This window comes from Haliotis rubra, unplaced genomic scaffold (genome assembly GCF_003918875.1).
Source record: "Haliotis rubra isolate DU_JTF1 unplaced genomic scaffold, ASM391887v1 Scf182, whole genome shotgun sequence".
NCBI classification, from domain to species: Eukaryota; Metazoa; Mollusca; class Gastropoda; order Lepetellida; family Haliotidae; genus Haliotis; species Haliotis rubra.
This window is the reverse complement of record NW_025765803.1, coordinates 1,333,874-1,349,871: the sequence shown is the minus strand read 5'-3', so window position 1 is coordinate 1,349,871 and position 15,998 is coordinate 1,333,874. Positions and strand designations below refer to the sequence as shown.

General features: G+C 36.9%; 1 protein-coding gene and 6 non-coding genes across 7 annotated transcripts in view; all 7 read right to left on the bottom strand.

The window, feature by feature from the left end:
* The window catches only part of LOC124273618, a 136,002-nt gene extending 123,601 nt beyond the window's left edge, over window positions 1-12,401 (bottom strand). Inside the window, 1 exon segment of the mRNA XM_046708902.1 lies at window positions 12,323-12,401. The gene's annotated coding sequence lies outside the window, so the exon portion shown is untranslated.
* A 264-nt stretch (window positions 12,402-12,665) lies between these two features.
* Trnap-cgg lies at window positions 12,666-12,736 on the bottom strand. Its single transcript has one exon. It is a non-coding gene; the product is annotated as a tRNA-Pro (tRNA).
* Window positions 12,737-13,283: 547 nt separating this feature from the next.
* On the bottom strand, window positions 13,284-13,355 carry Trnap-cgg. Its single transcript has one exon. It is a non-coding gene; the product is annotated as a tRNA-Pro (tRNA).
* Window positions 13,356-13,944: 589 nt separating this feature from the next.
* Window positions 13,945-14,016, bottom strand: Trnap-cgg. Its single transcript has one exon. It is a non-coding gene; the product is annotated as a tRNA-Pro (tRNA).
* A 547-nt stretch (window positions 14,017-14,563) lies between these two features.
* On the bottom strand, window positions 14,564-14,635 carry Trnap-cgg. The gene has a single exon. It is a non-coding gene; the product is annotated as a tRNA-Pro (tRNA).
* Window positions 14,636-14,982: 347 nt separating this feature from the next.
* Window positions 14,983-15,054, bottom strand: Trnap-cgg. The gene has a single exon. It is a non-coding gene; the product is annotated as a tRNA-Pro (tRNA).
* A 572-nt stretch (window positions 15,055-15,626) lies between these two features.
* Trnap-cgg lies at window positions 15,627-15,698 on the bottom strand. The gene has a single exon. It is a non-coding gene; the product is annotated as a tRNA-Pro (tRNA).
* Window positions 15,699-15,998: the final 300 nt, after the last annotated feature.

Below are 15,998 nucleotides of genomic sequence, written 5' to 3'. Positions count from 1 at the left end.
CAATTAATCTTATACATAGTAATTAATGGTAAATTGTATCAACAAAGGACAGTAAGATAACTAGATTATCACAGATTCAAATTAAAAACTAGTAACTAAATCTAAAACAGGGTAACTATAGATGACAATACAATATAAAAACGGGCTATAGATTGCCAACAACTGAAGGTAGATCAGCATACTAGGGACCATGGGGACTTACAGTACGTTTGCTACCTGCATGGACCCTAGTTGCATTTACACCATCCCATCAGCTGCTGGCGACGGTTAGAAATGTTAGCCAAAATAAAAATAACAAGAATTCTACATTTAAAAATCCTGGTAAGTTTAAATAGACTTTGAAAATTTGGGGACTTGCGTGCCCTCTCAGGAGGACATATTATTTTTATAGCACTAGTAGACAGGAGAGTGTCACATTAACATTCCAATATCAAACTTGTTGACATAATCTCTCTTTAGCATGATTAATACATGAATGAACAAGGAATGCATATTAATGTATTCATTACAATATGTTGTATCCATAACACTGAATTAATCAGAACAGAATCATTTGCATACAGCCTGTATAGTACAACTGAATATTCAAACAATATGGCTCTGAATCTAACAGCTTATCTCTGCCACAATAAATAAATCCTATTTTCAACCCAATTTTTCACAAACATTAGGTAAGAAGCATTCTATTTTCAGCGTGTTTTTAATAAAATAAAAACTGATAAAGGCATCTATTGAAAAATGCAAGTGAAAAGAATATATTATTTGTAATACTGAGAATATTGAATATCAGTTTCAATAATTTTATTATCACCTTAAGCCATTATCGTTACATTTTTTGGACAATGGATCTATTTTTATAAAGCATCAAACATGCAAATCTATTTTCATATAGCTGAGAGTTTAAAAAGGTCATCTACAAAATCTAAGATGCTCAATTTGACATTAAACATTGCCAAATCATTCAGTTGACCAGTTGTAATGAAATTCCCAGCATAATATATCTAGAGTCATCTCCCTTGTCCGTAATGAATGGCCATGAAAATTAATTCCCTTTGTCTTCTAAACAAAATAAACATAAAATGTTTCCATTAGACAATTGAGCTAAAGGTGACAAATCCGTCATCTGAGTATACATACTTATTATTTTGATTGGTTCCCTCCTGCAGGTAATATATATAAAAACAGTCCTCATAGGGCTGGGACGGGTAGGAAAAAATTGAATCGAGTACCCGCATGTACTTACCCGAATCAGAATCGAGTACCCGGAAAAATAAGGAATAAAGCTCTTCTGACAACTTTCTGAATATTCAATTACGAGTTGACAGAGATTATTATAGACACCTTGAAATGATGGCAATAAGACTCTGAAACTGAACTTGGGCTATTTAATTTACGTCTGTTTAACCAATATATCGAGTAAGACCAAAACATACACTCCTCGTTAAAACACAGGACTTTTCGTTACCGCTGTTACTGTAACTTGACTCCTCACTGCTCATGCTCAGATATATTAATAATAGTCGTTAATAATGACCTCCATTAATCGGACAATACAAATGATGCAAATGTGTGTTACATCAATAATGAAAAAGACAAGTTATTATGTGCTCTTGTCATTACAGAGTTCTCTCCTTTTCCGGGTACTCGATTCCTAGAAATAGGACTCAATTCCAGCTGTACCTGACCCGGATTCGAGAACCCGAGTACCCATCCCAGCCCTAGTCCTCAATTCAGGTTAAAAATAGAAAAGCGGATGTGAGCTGTTTATATATTTTATTCCCTTCCAACTTTGACAAAAATAATTAGTGACATCACAAATAAGAAACAATGGCCTGTCATAAGACAGCTTTGTTTGGGGTTAAATGTTTGTCTTTTTGAACAAGTTCTAGCCTACCAACTGCTTAAATCCTGTTGCCATGACAATGCGTTCTGCAGCCAATGGTAACTTGATAGCTACATGATAAAAACAACCGACTTGTAGATATGACTTGATACATAGTCAATACTACTATCTGTTACCATGGAAACCTGTGGATCTGATAAATAGATTTCCTCAATAACTGGATGGTTTCAGTTTAACAGGTTATTTTGTTCATTGTGAAATGCCACACTCAGCACTATACAACTGTATTATCGTGTCCTGTAAATAAGTCAGATTTGGATCACACAATCCAGTTATTAACATCATTGGTATTCAGCACGCACCTGGGATACGATTACGCGTCAAGCAAGTCACTGTCTGGTCACCGTTTACTGTCACTTGCTTCTTACAAGAAAAGTTGTGTGAAGGGATGTGCGGAGAACATTTTCTAAATGGCGTACAACCCGTATTCGTGATTAGTCTGTCATAGACCCTGAAACAAATATCTGCAAGAGAGCCCATGCATGTCTAGAGTCTCTGGGCTCCATTTCCCTATATTGTATTATCATAATTTAGGATCTGTTTTTTCTGTAAATTATGTTCATTTCGGAGGCTATACGTTAGTCTAATTTGTGATGTGAAATGTTTGCCGAGATGAGATTGACTTGAAACACATTTAGTTAACCAAGGGGGAAAGTTTCATGAATACAAATTATATACTCTGAAAAAGTTACTCTTTTAGTTTCTGAAAGCCCATAATTTGCCCATACATTACGATCTCAAACATGGCACTATAATCCACATTTCAAACATGACGTTTTTCCTTTCTATTTCTGACATACACACACACACAATCACACACCAACTTAGAAGAAGCTATTTTAACTGAACAGCCAAAAGAATGTCTGAAAATAGCATTCAACTTGCATGGAACAGTTGTAATTACAGCTGCTGAACGATTTTCTTGTCTGATATGTTTAACATTCTCCTACTGTTTAAACATTTTAAATAACACCAATCCTTAGCCAACAGTACAGAAGGAAAGAATATTAATACCGTCCTTGAAAAAGAAACAAATACACAAATTAGAATTCATATACATTTCTTTGCAATTATCAAAAGTATGACAAAAAGATCATATATCTGTCAAAAACAGGTATTCCAACATCTGTCAAAATCAACAAAAAGCATTGTAACATATTCACCATACCTTGTAATTGTCTTCCAAGGATCAGAAAAGTCCTTATTTTACTAGAACAACTCTCCACAATATCCAAGATGTTCCATCAACCTTTAACAACAGAACTCACCCTTACATGAGATCATTTCAAACACTGCGCACTCCATGTACTAGAAACAAGCATAACGGAAAGTTGGATTTTCAAACACAATCGATTCCATGTGGTGACGGATGCCTGTTGAATGTGTGACATATTTAGCGCTGACTGAGGCAACATCTTGTGGGTCAAGAAACCCATGTTGTAACTGAAGCAGTTCTATATATAGCCCGCCAATACAGGTGAGGAAACTTCAGGTAGAGAGTAGACTTGCTCCCGAATTGTTCTCAAAACAAAACTGGCATTCAAAGTTTAGCATGTCGCTAGGCAAAAAGAAAGTTCATGATTTATTTTTTGTAAATCGGTCATTTGTTTTCATTTCCCTGGAAACCTGTCAAATAATCATTTCACTAAACATTCAGCTAGTCTCAAGTCTCTTACAATGCATAATATAAATAAATTTAAGTAAGTCTAAAAAGTCGGAGTCTCTTATAGGACAAACAAATTACAGGTTTTTTTCAATTATACTGTTATTTTTTTAATTAAATTAATTTATGACAAAATATGTATATTAAGCAAGTCTAGACAGTCTAATCCTATAAAGAACCAAAATCATAAGTTGTTGTTTTTGACATCTATGTTCTGTTATATGTTAAAATTCTATTCTCGACGAAACAAGTCTATCAGCATACGTTCCTGGGTTCCACTACTTAAGCCTTGAAGATTATCTTAATAGTAACACATATTTCAATGCCTGATTTACTCCTGTTGTGTGTACCTACCTTTAGAGACTAAGCAAGTCTAGCAGAATATATTCCAAGGCTGACATTACTAAACCTCTAAGATTAACTTAACAGTAACAGGAGAATACGAACGAAAACAAAACTTTTGATATATTGTAAAGGATATTCTAAAAGTCACCTTCCGTGATTAAAATTGAACAAAAAGTTTGTAAAATAGCAATAAAAACACAAAAACGTACTCGTATTTCCGCCTATTACGGAAACACCCGACAGTTAATGAGCAGAGGGGGTATCACGTGACATGACGTCATATGTGCCTGTTGCTGATGGCTTCCTCTTTGATTTTACCTCACAACTTAACAGTGTCCATGGATTCTGAAGCAGTAAAAGATGTTCCTGATGTCATTTCTGAAATGGATGTTAGACCGTATCAATACGATCCGATTTTACATCTTGCAAGACAATCTTCCAGTGAAGATGAAGAAGAAGAATCAAGAAGAAAAGCGGAGGCACCGCTTGAGGTCAAAATAAATTTAAAAATAGACCATATCATTTAACAAGAATACTATTTGTCAGCAAAATGTGATACAGTTCCAACCAGCAAACCCACCCCTATAAATATATGACCAGTCCCTAAGAATTATTTTTTTGCAATGTGATTGCAGTTCCTTTTGTGTCAAATGGGTGACTGTAGGGTGTCTGGGATTTAAAAACAAAATAATTATGCTTCAGACGGGGGAAAATAGAAATTATCTGCTACAAAAATTACACTGGAATTATTTTGTTGAAAAAAATTAGGATCCTAGTTCTCATTAATAACATATCAAGTCTCCATACAAGATCCCAGCCTGGTCGAGCAGAGATAATATTCGCGACGCAGATAAGTTATTCCCCGAAAACTGGTGAATTATAAAATACTAGTCAGGACAATGTATGTTTCCCCAGTGTTTGGTTATGGAAATAGTTATGGTACTCGGTCATAGCCTTAGAATGACATCTTGTCAGCCAATGAGAATACAGAACAACTTTCACGGCACACACTACTGACAAATAGCGAGTCTGATGCCGACGTGCGTAATTGGACAAAATGGAAAACAATGAAAGCAACAAGTACTTCATGATTTGCCGTTGTATTCGGCAATGTTTCGGGTAGACTGCAGCATTTAGGGCTCCAAACCGAAAAGAACGTTATAGCGAAACATTTTCAAGCTCATGTGAAATCTCTTACTGATTTTGATAATATATATCTCATGGGTACCAGTCGAACTGCCCCAGCTACAAAATGCCCCAGCAAATTTGGTCATTCATTCTAATTTGGTCAAATTTATTTAAAATGATTAAATATATGCCGTAAATGCATAGTTTTTGTCAACTTTGATATTATGTTCTTCATATAAAAGTTATTAGGAAGTAATATTTCTGATAAATGTTCCATTAGTAAACTCATAACTATGTATATACTTTTATATGAAGAACATAATATCAAAGTTGACAAAACTATGCATTTATGGGGTATATTTAATCATCTTAAACAAATTGGGGCATTTTGATTACCCCCTGGGGCAATTTGACCAAAACTTCGGGGCAGTTTGACCAAATTTGCTGGGGCAATTTGTAGCTGGGGCAATTCGACTGGCAATCAGACTTTAATCTAATTTATGTTAAAAATACCACTGACAGTAAGTTGTAACAGGGAATGATGGAGTATAAATGAATCTCGTGGGTACTTCTTCCTTCTTCAGCCTAGCTTTGGGATTTTCATACCCCATGTGTGCATGTCTCTTTCATATGCGTCCGACTCGGAATGATCGGAGCATTTCTCCTGCCTAAATCTGTCTCTTTACTTGGAAAACGGAAGAAATGGTGGCTCTTTCCATTGTTCGATGATTCCGTGCATCCCCAGGCAACGGAATACACCATCGTACCATTTACAAAAACGACAGAAACAACACGATTTGTATTACTGTAGCGCTTGTTCTTTGGCAATATGGCGGACGCTTGTCACATATGACGTCACGAGCGGAAAGGTCACGTGAGTTCCAGCGGAATATGCATAATGGCCGAAGCTCAGATAACAGAAACTGTTTTCGCGATAAAAACATAATAAAACATATTTTTGAAATAAAAATTGGGGTACATGTTTCTGATGACTTTATCTTTCATCCAGCAAATTATTGCAATTGTCTAGTATTCTCCTTTAATGTGATGACTGATCATGAACATAAACCTCCTGAACACGCTTTCAGGGCCTGATAGTTTTTTTCCATCATAAAGTGTTTCAAAGACTAAAACAGTAGTTCCAAAATCGTTTGTGTTCGATTATGAGAAAATATGATCGATTGCTTGGTCGGTTGGTCATTGCGACCAATCTTCGAATATTTCAATTAATCGGAACACCACTACTTCATACCATCACTAGTAAAGTCATCATATAGTACATCAACCTTGTTAATTGTATAAACTCCTAATAATTCTCAAGTTCATAATGTTGTGTTCACTTGCTTGATATTAATAATAACGGAGTTAGCATCTACACCGAAATGTTGCATCCATTGCGATAAGAAGTTGTCTATATCCATAAAAATTTGTTCCTGTCCATCATCATGTTCTTCTTCCTCTTCACCATCATGATCATCATCATCATCATCATCACCATCATCATTATAAATAGTTTTAGTGGGAATCTATATCATGCTATATCTCCACACCGCAGTTGCAAGCTAAAAGCACTATTCTTGCAAGCACTTGATTTCATTCCCTTTCTCCGGAGAACCATACAAATCTGACTGATATTCCACTGCTGGAATGTCATTGTTAATGTTTCTAACCACACTATTGACCCAAATAGAACTGACCATTCACTGACCCTCCAGACAGAATACTATTGAACTGTAATTTCATGGTTCAATGAGAAATACAAAACATGCTCAGGACAACAAAGGTAACTGTCCCCTCAACAGCAGATTAGTCATGGCTGAACGACTGAGAGTCACAGGAAGCTCTGGGGTCGGTGCATGTGTACAATTTTCAATATCAAGAGGTTGAAGGTCACATCATGTTTCTCTGAATTAGCTGTTGTGGTCGAACTGTACACGAGCAATTGATCCTTGTGGTAATCATGGTATTGAGTCGGAGTCCAAGATAAGCTTCGCATTTGCATAATCGTATTAATACCTACAAAACACATCCCCATTACCCAAATGAGTTAATACAAATATGGATGGGAACTTTCAGAAACAATCCTCAGCAAAGAACAACATGTATAATTACAAAGAGTATCTGTTTCAAAGCACAAACGTGCTTAACGTGCTTAATAAAAAAATGCCCAGTTCCTCATGTTAAAAAAGGAGATATCGAAAAAATTAAATTCTTAACAATATCTTGATAATTCCCGATTTTCCTGCCAAAAAGCTCTAATTTTAGAATTCTAAATCAACCCCTGCCATATTTCTGAAAGATCTTATTTACTGAGTGAGTACAGACATCAGCTCTGCTGCAGTGAATAATGCAGATAGAGGGCTCTAGGTCTAGCTTATTGTTATTCAGACATGTATAATGGCGTTAGAGTGAATGTGACATCTTAAGATACTTGCGGTTGCACACTGATACAAATTAGAAGTCATCCAAGTCACTTTCAACAGAATAATTTGAACAAGATGTTTGGGTTATTAATGTCCTAATACTTCCTTAAGTGGCATTTAGAAGCTGATATGGTGAAGAGGAATACTTTTTATGGATAGACAAAAAAAGTGTTCCACTTCAATGTCCTAAGTCTGGATACAAAGGTGTAATAATGTAATAAATACCAAAAGAAAACTATCAATATCTATCATGAGTGATGACTTGTGGTAAATACTCAAAACATTACTTGGATCTGTGTTGAGTTAAAAACATTCAAAATGATACATTTATACCATAATGCTCATCAAAAATAGGACTAGGTGGCGACCATTTAGACAAATCACGTCTAAGAAAATATATTAATAGTATCATATAATTCTTAATACAATGTTAATGTGGTTGAAGTAATTATCACTGTTATCCTTCTTTTCCATTTGTCAAAATAATAACAAATAAACATAGCTTAGGTCCCCTTTGTATAAAACCCATACAGATAATACAATATTCATGAAAAAGATAGCACAAAGCAACAAGCCCTGTCTCACCACTATAAGCACTTTATGAAAAGGGGGGAAATTGCTAAACAAGGTTCACCATAAATTTGTTTTTGGTCAAAACCACATTACCAAAACGAACACTAAACACATGAAGCAGTATCAAATATCTATAAAGTAAATGTAAATAGGAGCCTTTAAGAAAAGGCCCATTTTCTGACCAGCCCTCGTGAGGACCCACTTTTTAAAACCAAACAATTCAAATAATCTGTTATTCAAACAGCCACTCACCCTGTTTGGGGCTGGCGATCATATCATGCTTCCGTCTTCAAACAACCTTGTGTGTTTTTAACACAAAGAAGGAAAATGTTCTGAACAATTCAGTGTTACATGTGTAAACACACATCAACAAGGCTATTCTCTTAGCAGTTAAAAAAGTCGGATATTCTTTCCCCTGTTCGCCTATATTTTATTTTGTGTGTTCATTCTTTGTCAAAGGTGACAAAGAAGTATTGAGACTCTCCTTGTTAAAATGACTCTGACAGAAAAAAATATTCATCAATTCTCTACTTCCACCATTACAGAAAATACTCTTTCCCAAAAACAGAACATGTTGCTCTGAGGAAAATAATTAACTGGTTGATAAAGAATCCATTGGTCATATCCTGAAGAAATGAGGAAATATTTATTACATTAACAATTATTTTCAAATTGAAACTTAACCTACATGAAGCCAATATCACCGACAGTGTGGACAAATTATAAGGAAGTTACAGTCACTGTAGATACCATGTCCTTGTCTATATATGTTAAAGTTCAGCCTTACAAAATTCACTTTAGTCTCATGGCCCAAGACTACAAAACTGTACAGATGACAAGTCAGTGGTGGATCTCACTGACTGGGAGCATATGATGGAAATAATTCTGAACCATTTGTCAATGTTTAAATTTTTCCAAAGTTGGAATTAAATAAAACTGACAGATAATGTAAGCACAGGAAACATGCTTGTGTTGTTCAAGCAGAACTTGCTACAAATGTTGCAGGGTTGTGAAATAGGTTTTCACCTCAGGACAAGCTTAAAATACAAAATTACAAAAACTAACAATTCATTGCCGATTCACTGCTATATTTTGAAAGAAAACTATCACTATTGGGGAAGACAGAAGAGTGATCATGGGCCTAATGATACTCCATCAACCAAGTCTTTATAGTGGTGAGACAGGCCTGGTTTCTTTGTGCTATGTTCTTCATGAATATTGTTTTATTTGTCACCAAGTCTGACCATCCAATCCACTGGTGTACACACAATGCCAATATCAGCTACATGGATTTACATAATGGGTGTTTTTACATCTGCACAAATGCAAATATTATTTAAGTCTATGTGTTTGATATGAACCTGGGGCCGAGAGCATCTATGGTGATCATAATAACAGTTTAACAATGTTTAACCAAGTGACTCCTAACCAACACAAAATTCAACAGATCTGCACAAAATTCGATGTCAGTTGAGCTACAACCTGAGTTATACAATCAGCTTTTAAGCATGATGGCTAAATGCACTGCGACTATGTGAACAAACACCATTTCAGAACAGCTTGTTATTTTTCTTTTAACACGCAGAGTCAGAGGTTACCACTTGTTATTGTTTAACAAATATCAACAGGACACAAAAACGGAATCCTTCATAAGCGAAAATATAACATGTAACACCAACTTTGTACGACTGTCGAGTATTGTTTCATTTACAAAAGAAATCATTTTTCAAATATTTGAGAGTATTTTTCTTGTTTCTGTATGCACTGCAGGGAAGTTTATAGATCTTATTTGAAACTAGTATGGTACATGGGTTTTCTTCATCAAAAACAAGTTCAAACAATCCATTTTTTTTGAGGGATCATGGAATTTTGTATTTGCGAACGGACCCTCCCTAACCTGACAAAATATCAACAAGCAGTGTTATCAAACGTCGCCCTCATGGCTGTGTCTGAAACTCTTTGTCTGAAACTCTTTGTCAGGGTCCTACAAAAACAATTTTTCTGCTAGACGAGACAAGTCCCACTAAAACTCTCTAAATGTTAAAAAAATATGTCAAATAATTGCAATAAAAACTTGTTTCCTGATGATATTCAAGGAATAAGCTTGGTCTTTTCTATTCTTGTTTTTTCCAAGTGAGTTTTGCTTTATGCTTGCTTTTAGTAATATTCCAGCAATATCAAGATAGAAGACACCTGATATGGGCTTCACTCACTGCACCCATTAGTGCAATCAAAACCAGATATTTGCAAGACTATATTTACATTTGAAAGTGATTAAATGAACAAGTGCATTTGAAATAATGAATATTACAAGTTTTCACAATATCTGTCCTTGGTCAAATATTCATGAAAGAATATTAAAGATTTAGGAGACAGACCTTTCATATACTTTTCACTACCTCCATCTTTCTAACTGCTCCTTTCAATATTACTGGTCACTGAACACTCAGAGAAATATCAGGAAATTTTTTATTTAGATCAAATATGTTTACAGCCGCCTATGATGGCTGTAACTTAGTGGAGATTCTTCGTTAGAATAGCTCCCAAGCCTGGCCTAATTTGAATTCTGGATTTGAAAGGTTTCCAGCAACCGACTGCCATAAGGGACAAAGTTGTAGGGATTCTTGGTTAGAGTGAGTGAGTATGGTTTTACGCTGTTTTAGCAGTACGAATTCCAGCAATACCTGGAAGAGGGACATGGGCTTCACACATTGTACCTATGTGGGGAATCAAATCCAGGTCTTCAGCATGACTAGCAATCGTTTTAACCACTAGGCTACCCCACCACCCCTCTTGCTTAGGACAGGTCCCCAGCAACATGTGCTGGTTGTAATATAAACTGGAATCTCAGTATGTAAAGCTTTCTAGCACCTATACCGGTCCTGGCATCACACAGATTTGTGCTTAGAACAGGTTCCCAGCAACCTATGCCGGCCATAACCTCATCTGGATTCCGGGGGAGAAGAGTTTCCCTATAAATCACATGTCACTCGAATGTCGACCAGATAGTCTTAAAAACAATATCAAATCTGTTTATATATAATTCTGGATTTAGACTGGCAAAAATAATTTAAATGATGCCTGACAAATCCATCAAGAGAGACAGATGTGCAGCAAAGTCACACACCCTCATCCAAATGGTCAGCATCTATTGATCAGCAATAGGGTGCTTGTGACTTAACGTATTTCCTCCAATAAGCGCCAGGGCATTTGTTTTTTCTCAACAGACTTTCAGACACGGCACTTATTAGTAGACCGGCACTTCTTGGAGACCTGGCGCTTAAAGGTACAATAGAAATAAATACAGATTGTCCATTGGTGTTTTATTTGAAAACTACATTGTAAACATGTGGCACACTCGGTGCTTACTAAAGACCTGGCACTTATTGGAGACCCAGCGCTTATTTCTTGAACAGTTGCATTACCCCTGGTGCTTATTAGAGACCCGGCGCTTATTAGAGGAAATACGGTGTATGGTATTCTAATCTAACTATTCTGTCCTCTGCCACACACTTTATTTTCACCCATTTTTACGAGAGTTTCAATGGTCATTTGATAAACTTTCAGGACAAATGGGGAGGTGCACACCCCTGAACACCCCCTCTGGATCCACCTATGATAATTATTGCAGAAATACAGCAATACCATCCATTTATTTCAACATTAAACATGTTAAATTGGAAGAATTCCTACAATCACATGAATGCTGACAAAATATATAAGTGAATTATTTGAAACAGGGCAAAGAATGTGAAAACCAAGAACATAAACACTTAAACACGGGCTATCTGTTCTGCACTTAATGACCTATTGCAAAGATACTTGTTTACAAAAGGAATGTTATACAGTTTCTGTCAAAGTGTTCTGAAGTTGTACAAATATATCTTGATATTTTCAACTGTTATTCGATATGTTTAGCAAGGTCAACGCATGCTTTCCGACAAAGATGGTCAGCGTTGAGTGACCAGATGGTTCATTTCAGGATACAAACTGACCTCTACAACACTTTCACAGAAAATATAATCGACAGTTCAAAAACGTTATTACTTCTTACATAAAAGGCATGATAATGTAAGCTCCGAATTCAAAAAACACCTTTAGCCTCACGTGATCTTGGGGTAGTGCTGCTTACCGGACAGGTGAAATCGATCACACTAGCTGAGAAAAACCCGACGATTCATACTGGATCACCGACAACCTGATTCTCACACGCAACACACAGCTTACACCAACGGAATATTAATTATCCCCTTTCAGAAATCAGGGCACTGCTTTCCATTCACTTACGTCAAGTTTGCAGATATCCTCTTTCCGTTGACAGAAACTAGACTTTCCCTAACGAAATCGCCATCAAAGCTTTACTTCCTGTCGGGAGCTACATGTTTCTAAACAAGTACCGAGTTGTAACACGATATTTGATTGGCCAATTCTACTTCAACCATTTTACCATTTGGGGAATGCTTTGGTTATCCTGAAATTCCAAGCTTTATTATTTAGAAGCATATGAAAAGGGGAAATCAAATCAATACTATCCAATGTCATCGACATAAACTCTTAAAATATACAGATAAAAAGCCCAAATGAAATGAGAGGAGAGGCAATTCAGCTTCAAATCTTCTTGCAAAATGTTGGGCTCGTCCGGGAGTCGAACCAGGACCTCTCGCACCCGAAGCGAGAATCATACCACTAGACCAACGAGCCGCTACAATACGCAATTTTCATAGACACTCCGATCACAGCTGTATATATTATTGGACCTCATTTCTCATTCATTTCATCAATTGAAACATTTCACCTCCATTCCTTTGCTGGGGAAACCCATCGCTGGGACACATTCATTTGATCATGCTCAAAATCAGTCTCCTTAATATACTTTTTCAGTATTTACGAATTGTTCGATCATGTCATGAATACAGCATCTTGCATTAATACAATGGGTTATTTCAGAAAGGTACCAACTCCAAAATCATTTACGCACATTTGTAGGCTTGGGCTTGGGTTATGACGTAAGTGAATCAAATCCACGAGAAACAATTGTCTTCAAATCACATGTCTGCTCCTGAAAACAGACCACATCCTCAAGACCTACAAGTCAATGGCTATAGGGTTTCTTTTAATGTGGAGTTTACTTTCCTGTAATCAAAACTCAATGAGGGTTTGTACATCTTTCAGACCTACATTCATCGACAAAAGTTTCCAAGCTGATGCTGAAGAGACATTTCAGCTTCAAATCTTCTTGCAAAACTTTGGGCTCGTCCGGGAGTCGAACCCGGGACCTCTCGCACCCGAAGCGAGAATCATACCACTAGACCAACGAGCCATTAATGTACCACACGTTTACCGATGCTCTCATCACAGCCTATACATATCATGTGACCTCATTTCTTCTTCATTTCATTCAGTTAAACACATTACCCCAATCCATATGCTGAGAATACCTAGTATCTTATCTACGGCCGTGCTCAAATGAACATTCACTATACATTTCAGTGTTTATTAATCTCTCAGTTATTAAAGTAAATATACATCAAGCATCTACTTCCAATATAGCATTTCGTAACAAAAGGACCAACTAAACAAATGAAGTCGCATCTTTAGGCTTGGGGGCTTCACTTCATTTCACAACACGACTTACAGAATGCAGTGAATGGGCTTGGGTTATAATGCAGCTGAGTCAAATCCCTTGGAAACAATCGCCTTCAGATCACTTTTCTACTTCTGAAAACTAAGCACGTCCTCAAAAGCTTCAAGTTAACTGTTAGACGGTTCCAGCGTGCATACGGTTTTTCATTTCAGTTTCAAAAACATGAAAATCTTTGTAATACTATCACTTGACAAACTTTGACATACACAACATCGTTGAACTGAGAGGAGATGCAATTCAGCTTCAAATCTTCTTGCAAAATGTTGGGCTCGTCCGGGAGTCGAACTCGGGACCTCTCGCACCCGAAGCGAGAATCATACCACTAGACCAACGAGCCGCTACAATGCGCAGTTTTCATAGACACTCCTATCACAGCTGTATATATTATTGGACCTCATTTCTCATTCATTTCATCAATTGAAACATTTCACCTCCATTCGTTTGCTGGGGAAACCCATCGCTGGGACACATTCATTTGGTCATGCTCAAAATCAGTCTCCTTAATATACTTGTTCAGTATTTACGAAGTGTTCGATCATGTCATGAATACACCATCTTCCATTAATACAATGGGTTATCTCAGAAAGGTACCAACTCAAACATCATTTACGCACATTTGTAGGCTTGGGCTTGGGTTATGACGTAAGTGAATCAAATCCACGAGAAACAATTGTCTTCAAATCACATTTCTGCTCCTGAAAACAGACCACATCCTCAAGACCTACAAGTCAATGGCTAAAGGGTTTCTTTTAATGTGGAGTTTACTTTCCTGTAATCAAAACTCAATGAAGGTTTGTACATCTTTCAGACCTACATTCATCGACGAAAGTTTCCAAGCTGATGCTGAAGAGACATTTCAGCTTCAAATCTTCTTGCAAAACTTTGGGCTCGTCCGGGAGTCGAACCCGGGACCTCTCGCACCCGAAGCGAGAATCATACCACTAGACCAACGAGCCATTAATGTACCACACGTTTACCGATGCTCTCATCACAGCCTATACATATCATGTGACCTCATTTCTTCTTCATTTCATTCAGTTAAACACATTACCCCAATCCATATGCTGAGAATACCTAGTATCTTATGTACGGCCGTGCTCAAATGAACATTCACTATACATTTCAGTGTTTATTAATCTCTCAGTTGTTACAGTAAATATACATCAAGCACATACTTCCAATATAGCATGTCGTAACAAAAGGACCAACTAAACAAACGAAGCCACATCTTTAGGCTTGGGAGCTTCACTTCATTGAACTGAGAGGAGAGGCAATTCAGCTTCAAATCTTCTTGCAAAATGTTGGGCTCGTCCGGGAGTCGAACCCGGGACCTCTCGCACCCGAAGCGAGAATCATACCACTAGACCAACGAGCCGCTACACCCGAAGCGAGCAGCTACAATACGCAATTTTCATAGACACTCCGATCACAGCTGTATATATTATTGGACCTCATTTCTCATTCATTTCATCAATTGAAACATTTCACCTCCATTCCTTTGCTGGGGAAACCCATCGCTGGGACACATTCATTTGATCATGCTCAAAATCAGTCTCCTTAATATACTTTTTCAGTATTTACGAATTGTTCGATCATGTCATGAATACAGCATCTTGCATTAATACAATGGGTTATTTCAGAAAGGTACCAACTCCAAAATCATTTACGCACATTTGTTGTAGGCTTGGGCTTGGGTTATGACGACGTAAGTGAATCAAATCCACGAGAAACAATTGTCTTCAAATCACATGTCTGCTCCTGAAAACAGACCACATCCTCAAGACCTACAAGTCAATGGCTATAGGGTTTCTTTTAATGTGGAGTTTACTTTCCTGTAATCAAAACTCAATGAGGGTTTGTACATCTTTCAGACCTACATTCATCGACAAAAGTTTCCAAGCTGATGCTGAAGAGACATTTCAGCTTCAAATCTTCTTGCAAAACTTTGGGCTCGTCCGGGAGTCGAACCCGGGACCTCTCGCACCCGAAGCGAGAATCATACCACTAGACCAACGAGCCATTAATGTACCACACGTTTACCGATGCTCTCATCACAGCCTATACATATCATGTGACCTCATTTCTTCTTCATTTCATTCAGTTAAACACATTACCCCAATCCATATGCTGAGAATACCTAGTATCTTATGTACGGCCGTGCTCAAATGAACATTCACTATACATTTCAGTGTTTATTAATCTCTCAGTTTATAAATATCTCTTCCAGTTATTAATGCTCTCAGTTGTTACAGTAAATATACATCAAGCACATACTTCCAATATAGCATGTCGTAACAAAAGGACCAACTAAACAAACGA